General features: G+C 37.5%; 1 pseudogene; it reads left to right on the top strand.

The window, feature by feature from the left end:
- The window catches only part of LOC121035161 (proteasome subunit alpha type-7-like), a 170,614-nt pseudogene extending 153,866 nt beyond the window's left edge, over nt 1-16,748 (top strand).
- Nucleotides 16,749-18,685: the final 1,937 nt, after the last annotated feature.

Here is an 18,685-nt window from a genome sequence, read left to right as displayed (position 1 = left end):
TCTCTTTTTGAAATAGTGAATAAAGTCTTCCTTACCTATCCAACTTTGGTGCAATTTTTTTTTTTTTGACATTAACCCTTTAAAAAAATTCACTAAAAAAAATTTAATCTTTTTTCTGTTGAGCTATTTTAAATGAACATTGTCTATTCTTTGTTGTTTTGAGTTTCACAATTCTGAATGAAATAGAATTATTATTATTACTTTTATTTATCTTACTTGAATTAATTCATTGGGCTTCTGGAATTAAGAATCGTTGGCTTGGGAGACCTGGGTGGCTCAGTCCGTTAAGTGTCCGACATTGGCTCAGGTCATGATCTCATGGTTCATGAGTTCAAGACCCACGTCGTGCTCTGTGCTGACAGCTCAGAGCCTGGAGCCTGATTCAAATTCTGTGTGTCCCTCTCTCTCTGCCCCTCCCTGCTAGCACTCTGTCTCTCTCTCTCTGTCTCTCTCAAAAATAAACATTAAATGGGGCACCTGGGTGGCTCAGTCGGTTAAGCATCCGACTTCGGCTCAGGTCATGTCTCACGGTTTGTGAGTTCGAGCCCCGTGTTGGGCTCTGTGCTGACAGCTCAGAGCCTGGAGCCTGCTTCAGATTCTGTGTTTCCCTCTCTCTTTGCCCCTCCCCTGCTCATACTCTGTCTCTCTCCCTGTCAAAAATAAATAAACTTTAAAAAAAAATAAAAAAAAAACATTAAAAATTAAAAAAAAAAGAATTGTTGGCTTTTCTTAGTTTTGGAAAATTCTCAGCTGTTATCTCATGGAATATTTCTTTTCCATTCTCTTCTTTACTCCATAACTCTGATTACATGTATTTTAGAAATTGTAAATTATTGTCTGTTTCCATTTTGTGGTTTTATAGTTTAATTCTCCTTTCAATTATATCAAAACTCTCATTTAAATCCATTATTTTTTTGTTGTTGTTAAGTTTCATTTATTTATTTTGAGAGAGAGAAAGAGAACACATGCAGGAAGGGACAGAGAGAGAGGGAGAGAGAATTCTAAGCAGGCTCCACACCGTCAACCCAGAGTCCAATGTCAGGGTGGAACTCAGGAACTGTGAGATCATGACCTGAAGTGAAACCACCAGCCAGTCAGTTAACCAACTGAGCCACCCAATCACCCCTAAATCCATTAATTTTTAATTACTTAAGAAATGTATAGTTCTATTTTATAATTTGTAAATTTATTTATTAATGTTTTATAGTCTCTTTCTCCTCACTTACATTTTAATCCCTAATTACATTTCATTAAATATTTGACTAATAATTTTTATTTTATGTCTTATAATTCAAATAGCTGAGATCTTGGTGATTTGATACTGCTGTTTGACATTTTATAGTATTTTTTTATTTTCATGTTGTGATTTTGGGAAGGTTATTTCATATTTATTGGGGGTGTTGGTGACATTTATTAAGCTTTGGAAAAGGTGATATTTCCTGAAAATATTAAATTTAGCTTGTGCTTATTATTTGCAAGCATTCTACTGTTGATTCTATTTTGAAATAGAATTTTGGCTTTAGGTATTTTTCAGGTGTTCATTATATCAAGGTACTATGGATTGACACTACTAATATGTACATTGTATGATGAGTGTAAATTTTTAGAAAACTAGAGAGAGAGAGAGAGATTATATCTGCCCTCTTAACCACAGCTCTAGAAGTGCAACTATCATTGTTCTTCCTCATAGTAAAGGGTTAAGTGGTAATTTAATTTAAAATTATTCTCAGCAGGGGGGCACCTGGGTGGCTCAGTCTGTTAAGTGTCCGACTTCGGCTCAGGTCATGATCTCGCAGTCCGTGAGTTCGAGCCCCGTGTTGGGCTCTGTGCTGACAGCTCAGAGCCTGGAGCCTGTTTCAGATTCTGTGTCTCCCTCTCTCTGACCCTCCCCCGTTCATGCTCTGTCTCTCTGTGTCTCAAAAATAAACATTAAACAAAATTAAAAACTTAAAAAAATAAAATAAAATAATCCTCAGCAGAATGCATAGTCCTTTGAGGACTCAATCAACTTCATGCAGATGCTTCCCAGCTGGACTTGCTAACTATCCTAACTAGGATCAAGGCTTAATATTCCTATCTTCTTTGGTCTTTCATGCCTTAGAGTTATCATCATGTTCACTAGGGTTAGGCAAATGTGTTACAAATGAAAAATGGTTTCAGTATTCTGATTAAAGGTCTAGATTCTTGATTTATTTTATTTGTAAAGTCACGATTTCTAAATATCTTGCCAGAATATACACACTTGTAGTTTTATTGTTGTTGTTTTCTTTTATTCATTTTGTTTTATCTATCATTCTTAGTTATTTTAATTGACAGTGAAAATAGCAATTGTTTTCACTGATAGCTGTCTAGTTTGCTGGAAACTGACATTAGCATGATTAGATTTTAAAAACAACTGATATGAAGGACAAAATAAGGTTGAAGTATAACTTGTGGCAGTGTCAATTGCATATTTTTAAAAACATAGAAAGCTATAATATATATTGTTTGTAAATACATGTATGTTGTGAAAATATATTTTAAATGTATCGTTGATGAAATGATGAGATACACAGCAAGCTCAAGCTACTTCAGAGGAAGATATTTGGGAATGACATAGGACATTGATAAGGAGAATGGATTGATTTATTCGTTGATATTTACTTAGTTTTTGAGAGAGAGAAAGAGAGAGAGAGAGAGAGAGAGAGAGAGAGACTCTCAAGCAGGTTCCATGTCCAGCATGGACCCCGATGTGGGGCTCAATTTCATGACCCTGTGATCATAACCTTAGCCAAAATCAAGATTTGGATGCTTAACTGACTGAACCGCCGAGTCACCGCTATTCATTGATTGTTAAAACATAGTCATTTTATTTATTATAAAATGACTTATACTTTTTATATCATTATTTCATTAAAATGCCTTTAAGCATCAGGGAAATAGGAAATAGATTTAAATAGTATCCACAGTAAAGTTACAACCAGGACCAGAACTGAACTATATGATTATAGAATTATAAACTGATTAGCTAAAATGTATCACTTTGCATGAATATATCATGTACTACCTTAAAATAACCTTTGAACAAGGTCCTTTTAGTTCATGTTTATTGTTATGGATACTAACAATGATGTTTACTTTTTCTGTGCTTATGAGAAAGCATTTAATTTCTATTTCTCAGTAAATTAGCAGCAAATATTTGACTTTATAAACATGTTATATGTTTTCTTCCATTTCTGTGATAATGACTTCATATTTGACCTTATGAATTTTTTAAGTTCATTCATCTACTTTGAGGGAGAGAGAGAGAAAGAGAGAGAAAGCAAGCTGGGTAAGGGCAGAGAGAGGGAGGGATAGAATCCCAAAAAGGTTCCGTGCTGTCAGCACATGGAACTTTTCAAGGGGCTCGATCTTATGAATTCTGAGATCATGACCAGAGCTGAAATCAAGAATCCAACACTTAACCAACTGAGCTACCCCGGTGCCTGGACCTTATAATTTTGAAAACATTATAAAATCCTATATTCTGTTTGTTTATCCCTGACATTCTTTATATACCAGATGCCCACCAGATGTGCAAGGTAGAGAGATGAGCTTTCAATAATTTGCCAATTTACATTTCCTTTGTTTAAATCTTTTTTTTTCCAAAATACTTTATTTCTATCTTTTTATTTTTCCATTGGAAAATAGAGTCCAAAGTCATGTTCTCATGCCAGCGGTAATGTTGGCATTCACTTATGCATTGAATAATTTATGCATTATTTTAACACCCTAAAATTATTAAGATGACACTTTTAGATCTATGTAACAATTACTTCCAAAAATGTAAGTTCCATTTAATGGTGACAGAGATTATAACCATAAAGCATGTATATAGACAATTTAGTTGCATAAAGTTCTTGAGTGATTTCAGTGGGAAAAAAATGCTTTAGAACACTGTCTGTGGTGCCACTTCCAAAGACATTTGCCAAACCTTCTGAGTATTATTAATAAGTGTCCTTAAGTATAAAACTCAGTAATGGAAGTACAGTAATTCAGAATAATCTTCATACTGGAAAATTGAGAATGCTACTAAAATTTATATATGTGAGCATAAATATATAAAAAATATATACATTTAAATATATAAAATTATGTGTATACATGCATATACAAATTTACACGCATACACACATACATTTTTATATGTATATATCAAAATCCAGAAAAAGACAAAATTCAGGAGCTTAAGCCAGCTTTAAAAAAAAATAGTGTTTATTTATTTTTGAGACTGAGAGAAACAGAGTGCAAGAGGGGGAGGGGCAGAGAGAGAGAGGGAGACAGAGAATTTGAAGAAAGCTCCAGGTTCTGAGCTGTCAGCACAGAGCCTGACATGGGGTTTGAAACCACAAACCATGAGATCATGACCTGAGCCAAAGTCAGATGCTTAACCAAATGAGCCACCCCGGTGCCCCAAGGTAAAGCTGGCTTTTAATGTTGTTTTTGCTAAATTAATATAGGCACTGTGAAAAATATTATGGAAAATTTCTCAAAAAATTTAAAAAAATATAAATGCCATAGGATCTAATAATTCCACTATTGAGTATTTATCCAAAGAAAACAAGAATACTAATTCAAAAAGATATGCACTCTTATCTTAACTGCAGCACTATTTATAATGGCTAGGATATGGAAGCAATGTAACTGCCCATTGATAGATGAATATCATAAAAAAGGTAAGAATGTGCATGGAGGGTACTATGCTAAGTGAAATAAGTCAGACTGAGAAAGAAAAAATACCATGTGATTTTACTCATGTAGAATCAAAAAATAAAAAAAATGAACAAACAAAAAGGAGAATCAGAGCTATAACTACAGAGAACAAACTTAGGGTTGCCAGAGGTGTGAGAGGTTGGGCAAAATGGGTGAAAGTGGGTGGGAAATACAGGCTTCCAGTTATGGCATAAATAAGTCACGGGATTAAGGCACAGCATAAGGAATATAGTCAATTATATTGTAATAGTAATGTATGGGGAGAGATAGTACCTACACTTGTGAATACAGCATAATGTATAAACCTCTCCAATCACTACTTGTACACCTGAAACTAATGTAACATTGTGTGTCAAATAAACTTAAAATAAAACAAAAAATAATAAACAGAGGACCAAAGTTTAAAGAAGCTGTAAGTATAATAGTAACCATTAAAACAAAAATATAAACCTTCTTAAAAATTATAAACAAAATAGCTAACAATGGACATCTCATAGAAAAATAAATAGGAAATACAACATAATAACAATAATAAAATAAAGCTGCTTTTGCTATGGGCTAAGAGGCTGAGAAACAATTTTGAGAGCCTTGAGATGAAACGCAAAAGTTGAAGTCCAAGATAAGGTGGGAATCTGGTAAACAATCCTCTACTTATACCTAATTATATAAACTGCACAGCTGCTCCTTAGAAGTAAACTTAAAGCAGAATTGAAGTAGGTCTTACAGACACAGAAACCTGACTTCAAAACACTTTGATAGTTCAGGAAATTTCAAGTTGTGAAATTGGCTTACAGTGATTTTAGATTACTCATTCCATCATATGGCTTTAGTGCAAAAGAAAATTCTCCTGAAGAAACGTAGTATTTTTCTAGTTCTCAAAATGTGTCACAAAAACTTCTAAAATACATTGCTTAATACACATTTAAAATAATCTAGGCATAAAATAAAGTAAATCATTGTGTCTGAGAACCAAGAAATTATCAACAGCTAATAGGAGCTCACTAAAATACTTTGTAGTAAGGGACATTCTTTCTATTGGGGAGATAAGTTGAATTTAAAAATGTCACCAAGACACTAGAAAATATAAACATACATTGCAAATTTGCAAAAATGCCAACTGCAAATTCTAAAAATAGAATATACACTAATCAAGACTAAGAACTCAATAAGTAGGATTAATAGCAGTGTTCGAATAAAAAAAAAATTCCAGATTTAAACACACAGGAACAAAAAGATTGAAAAATTGTGATGAAGGAAGAAGCATGGAATATATAGTGAGAAAATATAACACATATTTATTTGGAGTCAGCAGAAATGGAAAAAAAATGTGGAAGAACTATTTTTTTTTTTAATTCATGAGAGTTTCCTCTAATTGATAAAATACAGCATCTGTAGATTCAAGAGGCCAAATGAATACCAAAGCAGTAAGTAAAATCTATACACAAAGCATTATATGAACCTAAAGAAATCATACATAAAGAGAAATTTTAAAACAGATTACATTTGGCTTGAAGAAAGGATGATGGCGGCGTAGGAGCACGCTGGGCTCACTGTGTCCTGCTGATCACTTAGATTCCACCCACACCTGCCTAAATAACCCAGAAAACCGACAGAAGACTAGCAGAACGGTTTCTCTGGAGCCAAGCGCAGATGAGAGGCCCACGGAAGAGGGTAGGAAGGGCAGAGAGGCGGTGCACTCTCAATGGACTGGCGGGAGGGAGCCTGGGTGGAAGGGCAGCCCGCCGGCAAAGCAGAGCCCCCGAGTCTGGCTTGCAAAAGCGGAGGGGCTGGATGGAATGTGTTCGGACAGCAAGTGGGACTTCACATCTGGAAGGTTATAAGTTAACAGCTCTGCTCGGAGAGCAGGAAGGCTGGAAGACAACGGGTGGGAGAGTTGTGGGGCCCCGGAAGACAGAGCTCAGCTTGGCGGGGAACAAAGGCGCTCGCCAAGGCCATCTCCCGCGTCTATCCCCCAGCCAAAATCCCAAAGGGAAACAGTTCCTGTCAGGGATCTTGCTTGCACTGCACATACACCCAAGGCTCTGCTTCTGCTGATCCATCTCTCTGGTGGCGAGTCTGACTCACTCCTGGTGCCGCAGGGCCCCTCCTGAAGCAGATCACCAAAGGAAAAGTGAGCTGAACCTGCCCCTCCCACCCCTGTGTACCTTGCCCATCCACCCAAGCTAATACGCTAGATCCCCAGCACCACAAGCCTGGCAGTGTGCAAGTAGCCCAGAGGAGCCACCCACCCCACAGTGAATCCCGCCCCTAGGAGAGGGGAAGAGAAGGTACACACCAGTATGACTGTGGCCCCAGCGGTGGGCTGAGGGCAGACAACAGATCTGAATATGGCACCCCACCAATGCAAGTTATTCAAGACAGCACAGGCGAGTGCCCCGCAGTTCCGCACCATTCCAGAGACTATCCAAAATGATGAAATGGAAGAATTCCCCTCAAAAGAATCTCTAGGAAATGACGACAACTAATGAATTGATCAAAAAGGATTTAAACAATATAACAGAAAGTGAACTTAGAATAATAGTCATAAAATTAATTGCTGGGCTTGAAAACAGTATACAGGACAGCAGAGAATCTATCACCACAGAAATCAAGGGACTAAGGAACAGCCAGGAGGAGCTAAAAAATGCTAAAAATGTGCTGCAAAATAACATGATGACCACAGCTCGGATTGAAGAGGCAGAGGAGAGACTAGGTGACCTAGAAGATAAAATTATGGAAAAAAGGAAGCAGAGAAAAAGAGATAAAAAAAATCCAGGAGTATGAGGGGAAAATTAGAGAACTAAGTGATGCACTAAAGAGAAATAATCTATACATAATTGGTATTCCAGAGGAGGAAGAAAGAGGGAAAGGTGCTGAAGGGGTACTTGAAGAAATAATAGCTGAGAACTTCCCTGATCTGGGGAAGGAAAAAGGCATTGAAATCCAAGAGGCACAGAGAACTCCCTTCAGACGTAACATGAATCGATCTTCTGCATGACATATCATAGTGAAACTGGCAAAATACAAGGATAAAGAGAAAATTCTGAAAGCAGCTAGAGATAAACGTGCACTAACATATAAAGGGAGACCTATAAGACTCGTGACTGATCTCTCTTTTGAAACTTGGCAGGCCAGAAAGAATTGGCACAAGATTTTCAGTGTGCTAGACAGAAAAAATATGCAGCCGAGAATCCTTTATCCAGCAAGTCTGTCATTTAGAACATGAGGAGAGAGTGGGGCGCCTGGGTGGCGCAGTCGGTTAAGCGTCCGACTTCAGCCAGGTCATGATCTCGCAGTCCGTGAGTTCGAGCCCCACGTCAGGCTCTGGGCTGATGGCTCAGAGCCTGGAGCCTGTTTCCGATTCTGTGTCTCCCACTCTCTCTGCCCCTTCCCCGTTCATGCTCTGTCTCTCTCTGTCCCAAAAAAAAAAAAAAAAAAAACAAAAAAAAAAAAACAAAAAAAAAAAAAAAAAACGTTGAGAACAGAAGGAGAGAGAAAGGTCTTCCCAAACAAACAAAAACTGAAGGAATTCATCACCACTAAACCAGTCCTACAAGAGATCCTAAGGGGGATCCTGTGAGACAAAGTACCAGAGACATCGCTACAAGCATAAAACATACAGACATCACAATGACTCTAAACCCATATCTTTCTATACTAACACTGAATGTAAATGGACTAAATGCGCCAACCAAAAGACATAGGGGATCAGAATGGATACAAAAACAAGACCCATCTATTTGCTGTCTACAAGAGACTCACTTTAGACCTGAGGACACCTTCAGATTGAGAGTGAGGGGATGGAGAACTATTTATCATGCTACTGGAAGTCAAAAGGGAGCTGGAGTAGCCATACTTATATCAGACAAACTAGACTTTAAATTAAAGGCTGTAACAAGAGATGAAGAAGAGCATTATATAATAATTACAGGGTCTATCCATCAGGAAGAGCTAAAAATTATAAAAGTCTATGCACTGAATACGGGAGCCCCAAATATATAAAACAATTACTCACAAACGTAAGCAACCTTATTGATCAGAATGTGGTAATTGCAGGGGACTTTAACACCCCACTTACAGAAATGGATAGATCATCTAGACACACGGTCAATAAAGAAACAAGGGCCCTGAAGGATACATTGGATCAGATGGACTTGACAGATATATTTAGAACTCTGCATCCCAAAGCAACAGAATATACTTTTTTTCTCAAGTGCACATGGAACACTCTCCAGATAGATCACATACTGGGTCACAAAACAGCCCTTCATAAGTATACAAGAATTGAGATCATACCATGCACACTTTCAGACCACAATGCTATGAAGCTTGAAATCAACCCCAGGAAAAAGTCTGGAAAACCTCCAAAAGCATGGAGGTTAAAGAACACCCTACTAAAGAATGAATGCGTCAACCAGGCAATTAGAGAAGAAATTTAAAAATATGTGGAGACAAACGAAAATGAAAATACAACAATCCAAACGCTTTGGGATTCAGTGAAGGCAGTCCTGAGAGGAAAATACATTGCAATCCAGGCCTATCTCCAGAAACAAGAAAAATCCCAAATACAAAATCTAGCAGCGCACCTAAAGGAAATAGAAGCAGAACAGCAAAGGCAGCCTAAACCCAGCAGAAGAAGAGAAATAATAAAGATCAGAGCAGAAATAAACAATATAGAATCTACAAAACCTGTAGAGCAGATCAACAAAACCAAGAGTTGGTTTTTTGAAAAAATGAACAAAATTGATAAACCTCTAACCAGGCTTCTCAAAGAGAAAAGGGAGATGACCCAAATAGATAAAATCATGAATGAAAATGGAATTATTACAACCAATCCCTCAGAAATACAAGCAATTATCAGGGAATAGTATGAAAAACTATATGGCAACAAACTGGACAACCTGGAAGAAATGGACAAATTACTAAACACCCACACACTTCCAAAACTCAAACTGGAGGAAATAGAAAGCTTGAACAGATCCATAACCAGCCAAGAAATTGAATCAGTCATAAAAAATCTCCCAACAAATAAGAGCAGGACCAGATGGCTTCCCAGGGGAGTTCTACCAGACGTTTAAAGCAGAGATAATACCTATCCTTCTCAAGCTATTCCAAAAGATAGAAAGGGAAGAAAAACTTCCAGACTCATTCTATGAAGCCAGTATTACTTTGATTCCTAAACCAGACAGAGACCCAGTAAAAAAAGAGAACTACAGGCCAATATCCCTGATGAATATGGATGCAAAAATTCTCAATATGATACCAGCAAATCAAATTCAACAGCTTGTAAAAAGAATTATTCACCATGATCAAGTGGGATGCAGGGCTGATTCAACATTCGCAAATCAATCAAAGTGATACATCACATTAATAAAAGAAAAGATAAGAACCATATGATCCTGTCAATCGATACAGAAAAAGCATTTGACAAAATTCAGCATCCTTTCTTAATAAAACCCTTTGAGAAAGTTGGGATAGAAGGAACATACTTAAAGATCATAAAAGCCATTTATGAAAAGCCCACAACTAATATCATCCTCAATGGGGAAAAACTGAGAGCATTTTCCCTGAGATCAGGAACACGACAGGGATGCCCACTCTCACCGCTGTTGTTTAACATAGTGTTGGAAGTTCTAGCATCAGCAATGAGATAACAAAAGGAAATCAGAGGCATCACAATTGGCAAAGATGAAGTTAAGCTTTCACTTTTTGCAGATGACATGATATTGTACATGGAAAATACAATAGACTCCACCAAAAGTGTGCTAGTTGCAGGATATGCATTCAGCAAAGTTGCAGGATACAAAATCAATGTACAGAAATCAGTTGCATTCTTATACACTAATAATGAAGCAACAGAAAGACAAATAAAGAAACTGATCCCATTCACAAATGCACCAAGCATAAAATACCTAGGAATAAATCTAACCAAAGATGTAAAAGATCTGTATGCTGAAAACTATAGAAAGCTTATGAAGGAAATTGAAGAAGATATATAGAAATGGAAAAACATTCCATGCTCATGGGTTGGAAGAATAAATATTGTCAAAATGTCAATACTACCCAAAGCTATCTACACATTCAATGCAATCCCAATCAAATTTGCACCAGCATTCTTCTCAAAGCTAAAACAAGCAATTCTAAAATTCATATGGAACCACAAAAGACCCTGAATAGTCAAAGTAATATGGAAGAAGAAGACCAAAGAGGGAGGCATCACAATCCCAAACTTTCGCTTCTACTCCAAAGCTGTTATCATTAAGACAGCATGGTATTGGCACAAAAATAGACACATAGACCAATGGAATAGAATAGAGACTCCAGAATTGTACCCACAGAAGTATAGCCAATTAATCTCTGACAAAGCAGGAAAGAACATCCAATGGAAAAAGAGTCTCTTGGGGAGCCTGGGTGGCGCAGTCGGTTAAGCGTCCGACTTCAGCCAGGTCACCATCTCGCGGTCTGTGAGTTCGAGCCCCGCGTCAGGCTCTGGGCTGATGGCTCAGAGCCTGGAGCCTGTTTCCGATTCTGTGTCTCCCTCTCTCTCTGCCCCACCCCCATTCATGCTCTGTCTCTCTCTGTCCCAAAAATAAATAAACGTTGAAAATAAAATATTAAAAAAAAAAGAAAAAGACAGTCTCTTTCACAAATGGTGCTGGGAGAACTTGACAGCAACATGCAGAAGGTTGCAACTAGGCCACTTTCTCACACCATTCACAAAAATAAACTCAAAATGGATAAAGGACCTGAATGTGAGAAAGGAAACCATCAAAACCTTAGAGGAGAAAGCAGGAAAAGACCTCTCTGACCTCAGCTGTAGCAATCTCTTACTCGACACATCCCCAAAGGCAAGGGAATTAAAAGCAAAAATGAATTACTGGGACCTTATGAAGATAAAAAGCTTCTGCACAGCAAAGGAAACAACCAACAAAACTAAAAGGCAACCAACGGAATGGGAAAAGATATTTGCAAATGACATATCGGACAAAGGGCTAGTATCCAAAATCTATAAAGAGCTCACCAAACTCCACACCTGAAAAACAAATAATCCAGTGAAGAAATGGGCAGAAAACATGAATAGACACATGTCTAAAGAAGACATCTGGATGGCCAACAGGCACATGAAAAGATGCTCAATGTCGCTCCTCATCAGGGAAATACAAATCAAAACCACACTCAGATATCACCTCACACCAGTCAGAGTCGCCAAAATGAACAAATCAGGAGACTATAGATGCTGGAGAGGATGTGGAGAAATGGGAACCCTCTTGCACTGTTGGTGGGAATGCAAATTGGTGCAGCTTCTCTGGATAACTGTGTGGAGTTTCCTCAAAAAATTAAAATAGACCTACCCTATGACCCAGCAATAGCACTGCTAGGAATTTACCCAAGGGATATAGGAGTGCTGATGCATAGGGTCACTTGTACCCCAGTGTTTACAGTAGCACTCTCAACAATAGGCAAATTGTGGAAAGAGCATAAATGTCCATCAACTGATGAATGGATAAAGAAATTGTGGTTTATATACACAATGGAGTACTATGTGGCAATGAGAAAGAATGAAATATGGCTCTCTGTAGCAACGTGGATGGAACTGGAGAGTGTGATGCTAAGTGAAATAAGCCATAGAGAGAAAGACAGATACCATATGTGTTCACTCTTATTCAGATCCTGAGAAACTTAACAGAAACCCATGGGGGAGGGGAAGGAAAAAAAAAGAGGTTAGAGTGAGAGAGAGCCAAAGTATAAGTGACTCTTAAAAACTGAGAACAAACTGAAGGCTGATGGGAGGTGGGAGGGAGGGGAAGGTGGGTGAAGGGTATTGAGGAGGGCATCTTTTGGGATGAGCACTGGGTGTTGTATGGAAACCAGTTTGACAATAAATTTCATATATTGAAAAAAAAACAGATTGCATTTAAGTTAGCCACATTTAACAACCATTAGGCTATTAGATGACTTCTAATAGCTGAATGGAAGCAAGACAGCAGGAAGATAGTAGTTTAAATATATAGGTTGAGATAATTGCCAACCACAAGTTTCAAACACAGCAAAATATAGTATTCAAGAATGGATGTGAAAAAATGGCATTTCTAGATAAATAAATTCTGGTAAGATCCACCGTCAGCAAACCTGTCATAAAATGAATATTTTGAACTTTCTTCAGGATGAAGAAAAATCATCTCAGTTGTCAGTTTGGGGATGCAGAAAGGAATGGAGAGCAACAGAAATAAGCAAGTATACTTTCACCAAGATACTCAGATTCTGGGCCATAAGACATACTTCAACAAACTTAAAATAATTGGAATCATATAATGTCTGCTCTCAGACCACAGTGGAATTTAACTAGAAAACAGTAACAGAAAAATGGAAAGTCCCCAAATATGTGGAGAATAAATAACATGACACTAAAGTAAGACATGGGTCAACAAAGCAATCAAAAGAGAAATTTTAAAATATTTTGAACAAAATGAAAATTGAAAGTACAACTTATTAATATATTTGGGATTCAGTGAAAGCAGTAGTTAGAGGGAAGTTTACAGCACTGAAAACATATATCGGAAAAAAAAAAGATATAAAATCAGTATCTATATTCCCCTTAAGAATCTAGAAAAAGAAAAGCAAGCTAAATCCAAAGTAAGCAGAAGAAAATAAGTAGTAACAACAGAATCACTGAAATTTAAACAGGAAATCAATAGAGGAAAATCATTGAAACTAAAACCCACTTCTTTGAAATGATCAATAAAATTGACAAGCCTCTGGCCAGACTAACAAAGAAAAAAAGTACACAAATTGTTAAGATCATAAATGAAAGAGAGGCCATTACTACAGGTCCCATGGACATTAAGAGGATGATCAAGGTATACTACGAACATTATACCCACAAATACTCTATATCCACAGATGTAATAACCTACATAAATGGACAAATTCCTTGAAAAGTACAATCTGCCAAAACTCTTATAAGAAATAGACAACTGGGGAGTGCCTGGGTGGCTCAGTCAGTTAAGTCTGTCTTCAGCTCAGGTCATGATCTCCAGGGTTGTGACTTCGAGCCCTGTATCAGGCTCTGTGCTGATAGCTCAGAGCCTGGAAACTGCTTCATGTTTTGTCTCCCTCTCTCTCTCTGCCCTTCCCCCACTCACATTCTGTCTCTCTGTCAAAAATAAATAAACATCAACAAATTAAAAAAAAGAAACAGACACCTGGAATAGGCCTATATCTTAAAGATATTGACTCAATAATTAATAACCTTCCAAAACAGAAAGTACTAGGCCCAAATGAGTTCAGTATTAAATTTTATCAAGGTTTCAAGGGAAAAAAATATACGAATTTTCTACCATTTCTTTCAGAGGATAGAAGAAGAAGGACTATTTCCTAACTCATTCTATGAAGCCAGCATTAACTTAATACCAAAATCAAAGATATTTTAAAAAATCAAATCAATATTACTCTTGAAAATAGATTCAAATATCCTTAAGAAAATAGCAGTGAGTTGAATCTAACAATGTATATGAAGAATTATACAACATGACCCAAGTGGGATTTATGACAAGTTTGTAAGGCTTGTTCAAAATTTGAAAATCCTTTAATGGATTCATCACACCAACAGGCTAAAAAACAAAACTCACATAATCATATCAATAGATGCAGAAAAGGCATTTGCCAAACGTAACACCCATTCACAATAAAAAACCTCAGTAAAGTAGGAATAGCAACGAACTTCCTCACACTGAAAAAGAATATCTAAAAAGCATATAGCTAACATCGTAACTAATGGTGAGAAACTTGAAGATTTTTCACTAAGATCAGGAACAGAGCAAAGATGCCTCTGGTCACTACTGTTTTTTAACATCACACCTTGCATTAGCAAGGACATTAGCATCCCCCAAAATTCAAATACTTGGTACAAATCTAACAAAATGTATACAAAATATGCATGATGAAAACTATAAAACTCTTATGAATGCAAAAAAAAAAAAAAAAAAACCTAAATAAATGGAGAGATACTACATGCTCAAGAATATGAAGGCTCAATACTGTCAAAATGTCAGTTCTTCCCAACTGATCTCTAGATTCAATGCGGTCCCCATCAAAATCCCAGCAAGTTATTCTGTGGATATTGACTAACTCTGAGGGAAAAACCCAGAAAATTCAACACAATATTGGAGATGAACAAAGTTGGAAGATTGGCCCTACCCACCTTCAAGACTTGTCTTAAAGCTACAGTAATCATGACAATGTTCTGTTGGCAAAATAATACACAAATAGATCAATGAAACTGATCAGAAAAACTAGAAATAGCCTCTCATAAGTGATGAACTTCTGTAGCACAGAGGTTTTTTGGGTGAGTGGAAATCATCAGTTTGAGACTGTAATGTAGGATATATCTCATTATACTTTTGTCCAAATCCACAGAATGTACAACAACAAGAACAAGCTATAATGTCATAATGGACTTTGGATGTTTAGATGAGATGTCAATGTAGGTTCACCAATCAAAAAAAACAAAAAAAGTACCATTCTGGTGGAGATGTTGATAATGAGGAAGGCAGTGAACTACTCTAAAAACAAAACAAAACAAAACAAAACAAAACAAAACAAAACAAAACTCTTCATTTTAAAAAGTCATATATGTAAATATAAGTGAGCATTGGCTAACTGTAATGGTAATGCACTATAAGGTTTTAAAAGGATTAGAATAAAAATAGGAAGATAGTATTTTAATTGAGGAGATGCATAAAACCAACAGTGTTTGTCCTCCATTCTGTTCCCCCAGATCCTTTTTCCCCCCATGTCTGTTAGCCTCCACTCTTGATTCCCTGAAATTCTTAGCCAAAAATTCTTCGTCACTAGCGCATAAAAACCTATGTCCTTTCCACAGGTCAAAGTAAAGCTAAGGCACTGCTTAACTCCAGAGTCACCAGGTGAGACTTTCCCCTTTCAGTTTCCTTGCTATTTCCAAAACATCTTTGCTGTTTCTCCTAAAGCCCTTCTTTAATACATTACCAACAGATGAAACCTAATCTTAAGATCTGCTTCTGTAGAAACCTACCAAAGATAGTTTTCATTTTAGATCTAATAGTTAAACTACTATCATGTTTATGAATGCATGGAAGGGAGTAAAATATCCAAAAAGCATTCACTTTGATCAGTCAAGCTTGCATAGTATAACCTTCAGCCTATGACCAATTCATAGTAAAAGTGTATAACTTTCAAACTAAGTGGAAAAATTGAAAGAATAGTAAAAATAATCAAATCAAGAGAATGCAAGAAAGGGGAAGGAAAGAATCATAAACAGGACAAATAAAAAGTGCATTGTAAGATGATAAATTTGAAATCAGATATAGCACTGGTTCCATTATTAATCCTACAAACGATGTTAGAAAAAAAAAAAAAAAGCCAAACAATGGAGACAGCGGGCCCTGGGTTACAACGTCTGCATGGCATCTTCAAGGCTCGCCTCCGATGCGAAGACAGTCATCGACAGGGCCCCGGGCAGAGTGCCAGAGCCGTTAAGTGAGCATGGACGACCTGGTCACCGTGGAAAACATCGCCGGCTACATTGCCAGTCTGAGGCAGCGCAGGGCAAAGGGCGCAGGCTCTTTGGTATCTCTGCCCTGATTGTGAGTTTTGACTTGGCATCCCCAGACTCTATCAGACTGACCCTTCGGGGGACGTACTGCGCCTGGAAAGTCACTGCTATAGGCTGGGGTGCCATAGGTGAGAGGATTTCCACAGAGAATTACACCCACAAAGCCATAGAGACAGAGGAGCTGACCTTTAAGCTGGTTATCAAGGTTCTCCTAGAACTGGTTCTGTCTGGCGGCAAAAACATTGAACTGACTGTCCTGAGAGGAGATCAACCCCTCAAAATTTTAAATCCTGAGGAAATTGAGAAATATGTTGCTGAAATTGAAAAAAGGGAAGAAAACGAAGGAATCCAAAGAAAGCATCATAATGACAAAATCTTGTTCCTGATGTTTTTAAAATTCAGATCATGGGTATTCTCAAAATGACACGTAGGCATTTCCTTTCCATTTATCTACTGTACAAATGTCCTGCAATAAACGCCCATATTTGTTAAAAACCAAACCAAAACAAAAAAGCAGATACATTGAAAACATTCTGTACTATTCCGTTCACATTCAATTCAAAAACAGTTGCACCTAAATCATAGTGTTTATGGGGCGCCTGGGTGGCGCAGTCGGTTAAGCTTCCGACTTCAGCCAGGTCACGATCTCGCGGTCCGTGAGTTCGAGCCCCGCGTCGGGCTCTGGGCTGATGGCTCAGAGCCTGGAGCCTGTTTCCGATTCTGTGTCTCCCTCTCTCTCTGTCCCTCGCCCGTTCATGCTCTGTCTCTCTCTGTCCCAAAAATAAATAAACGCTGAAAAAAAAATTTAAATCATAGTGTTTAGAGGTTTGTACTTAGATAGTAAAACTATAACAAAGGAAAGCAAGCCATCTCTTCTTGAACTGAGGAAGAAATGGCAGCACAGTGATTTCTTTGAACAGGGAGGGAAGGATTTGTTATTTATAAGGAGGATTATGTTTGATGTCTAATTTTATGCGTCAACTTGACTGAGCTAAGGTGCCCAGTTGTTTGGTCAAACACTACTCCAAATGTTGTTGTGATGATATTTTGTAGATGTGATCAATATTTACAATCAGGTGACTTTGTTTTTTAATTTTTTTTTCAACATTTATTTATTTTTGGGACAGAGAGAGACAGAGCATGAACGGGGGAGGGGCAGAGAGAGAGGGAGACATGTATCTATTTCTTGTTGCTTTAGTTTCTCTGGAGAATGCTGACTGATAAGAGGGCTTCTGAGTGGCTGGCTACATTTTATTTTTCACTTATATGATGGTTTACATGGGTGTTCTTTTTTTTAATAATTTACTTAGCGTGACATTTATGTTTAGGCCAGTTTCCTTACGTTTTTATATTTCACAATAGAAAATGAAGCAAAAATAAATAAAAAGGAAAAAGAAGGGTGACGGAACGCTTACCAGGGACTGTAAGATTTAAACTTCTGTGACAGAATGTCCAGTTTGCATACCACACTTCATCATGTGCCCACATTCGTATGTTAAACAGTGTCAGAGCCCCATCAGGAGAAACCCGCCAGGCAGTCAAATATGCCAGTCCTAATATAATGAACTCCTGTTCTCTTCACCAGTGATGGTTACGTCTCTGCAGCCGTGCTTTTCTGTGTAGCTTTTACTTCACCTGGACTGAGTCCGTGCTTCCTTAAACCTGAGGTAATTTCCCTTAGCTTCCTTTTCCCCAGAGGCATGGACCAGTTTACAGAAGTGAATAAAATCATGGTTTCCAAAGACAGAGAGCTCAAGTCCCTTAGCCAGTGAAGAATCTGATTTAACCAAAACAAAGTGAAGAGACAATCGTTACAATAGCTTTGGCCTGTATAGAAATTTAGAGATTTACTAGCAGTTTAGCAAACACAACTCATTTCATTTTGAATCATTAGCATGTGAGCTTAGTATGATTGTCCTCATTTTATAGTTGAGGAAGCCAAAGTCCACAGATCTTAGTTTATGGCTCCCTGTCACTCAGCTGCCACCAGCAAAGAAGCCAACTGGATATGCAGGGCTTCTTTCTGATCTAGTTTGTTGCTGTGTATTGGGGGTGCTGTCTTCCAATGGAGCTAGACTATTTGAAGGACTTTCTTGAAGCCTATGGTTCATAAGCAAGCTAAAAGCCCCCAATAGAGTGATGCTGTGTGGGAATTTACAGTTTCAAAGTGTTTTAAATTTATGTTTTTAGCTAGTCATCAAAGTTTAAACATTGGTTTTAATATTGCATTGCTTGTGCATATATTGGAACTAAAGTTTTCCAGATGAAAGCACACAGGTTCAAAGAGATTGAGTGAATAGTCCAAGGGATAACTTGGGACTTAAACCTAGATCACTTGAATCAAAGCCTGTGCTTGGCCCA

This window comes from Herpailurus yagouaroundi, unplaced genomic scaffold, assembly GCF_014898765.1.
Source record: "Herpailurus yagouaroundi ecotype Mexico unplaced genomic scaffold, PumYag 160, whole genome shotgun sequence".
NCBI classification, from domain to species: domain Eukaryota; kingdom Metazoa; phylum Chordata; class Mammalia; order Carnivora; family Felidae; genus Herpailurus; species Herpailurus yagouaroundi.
The sequence above is the reverse complement of the archived record's forward strand: the minus strand, read 5'-3'. Positions and strand labels throughout refer to the sequence as shown.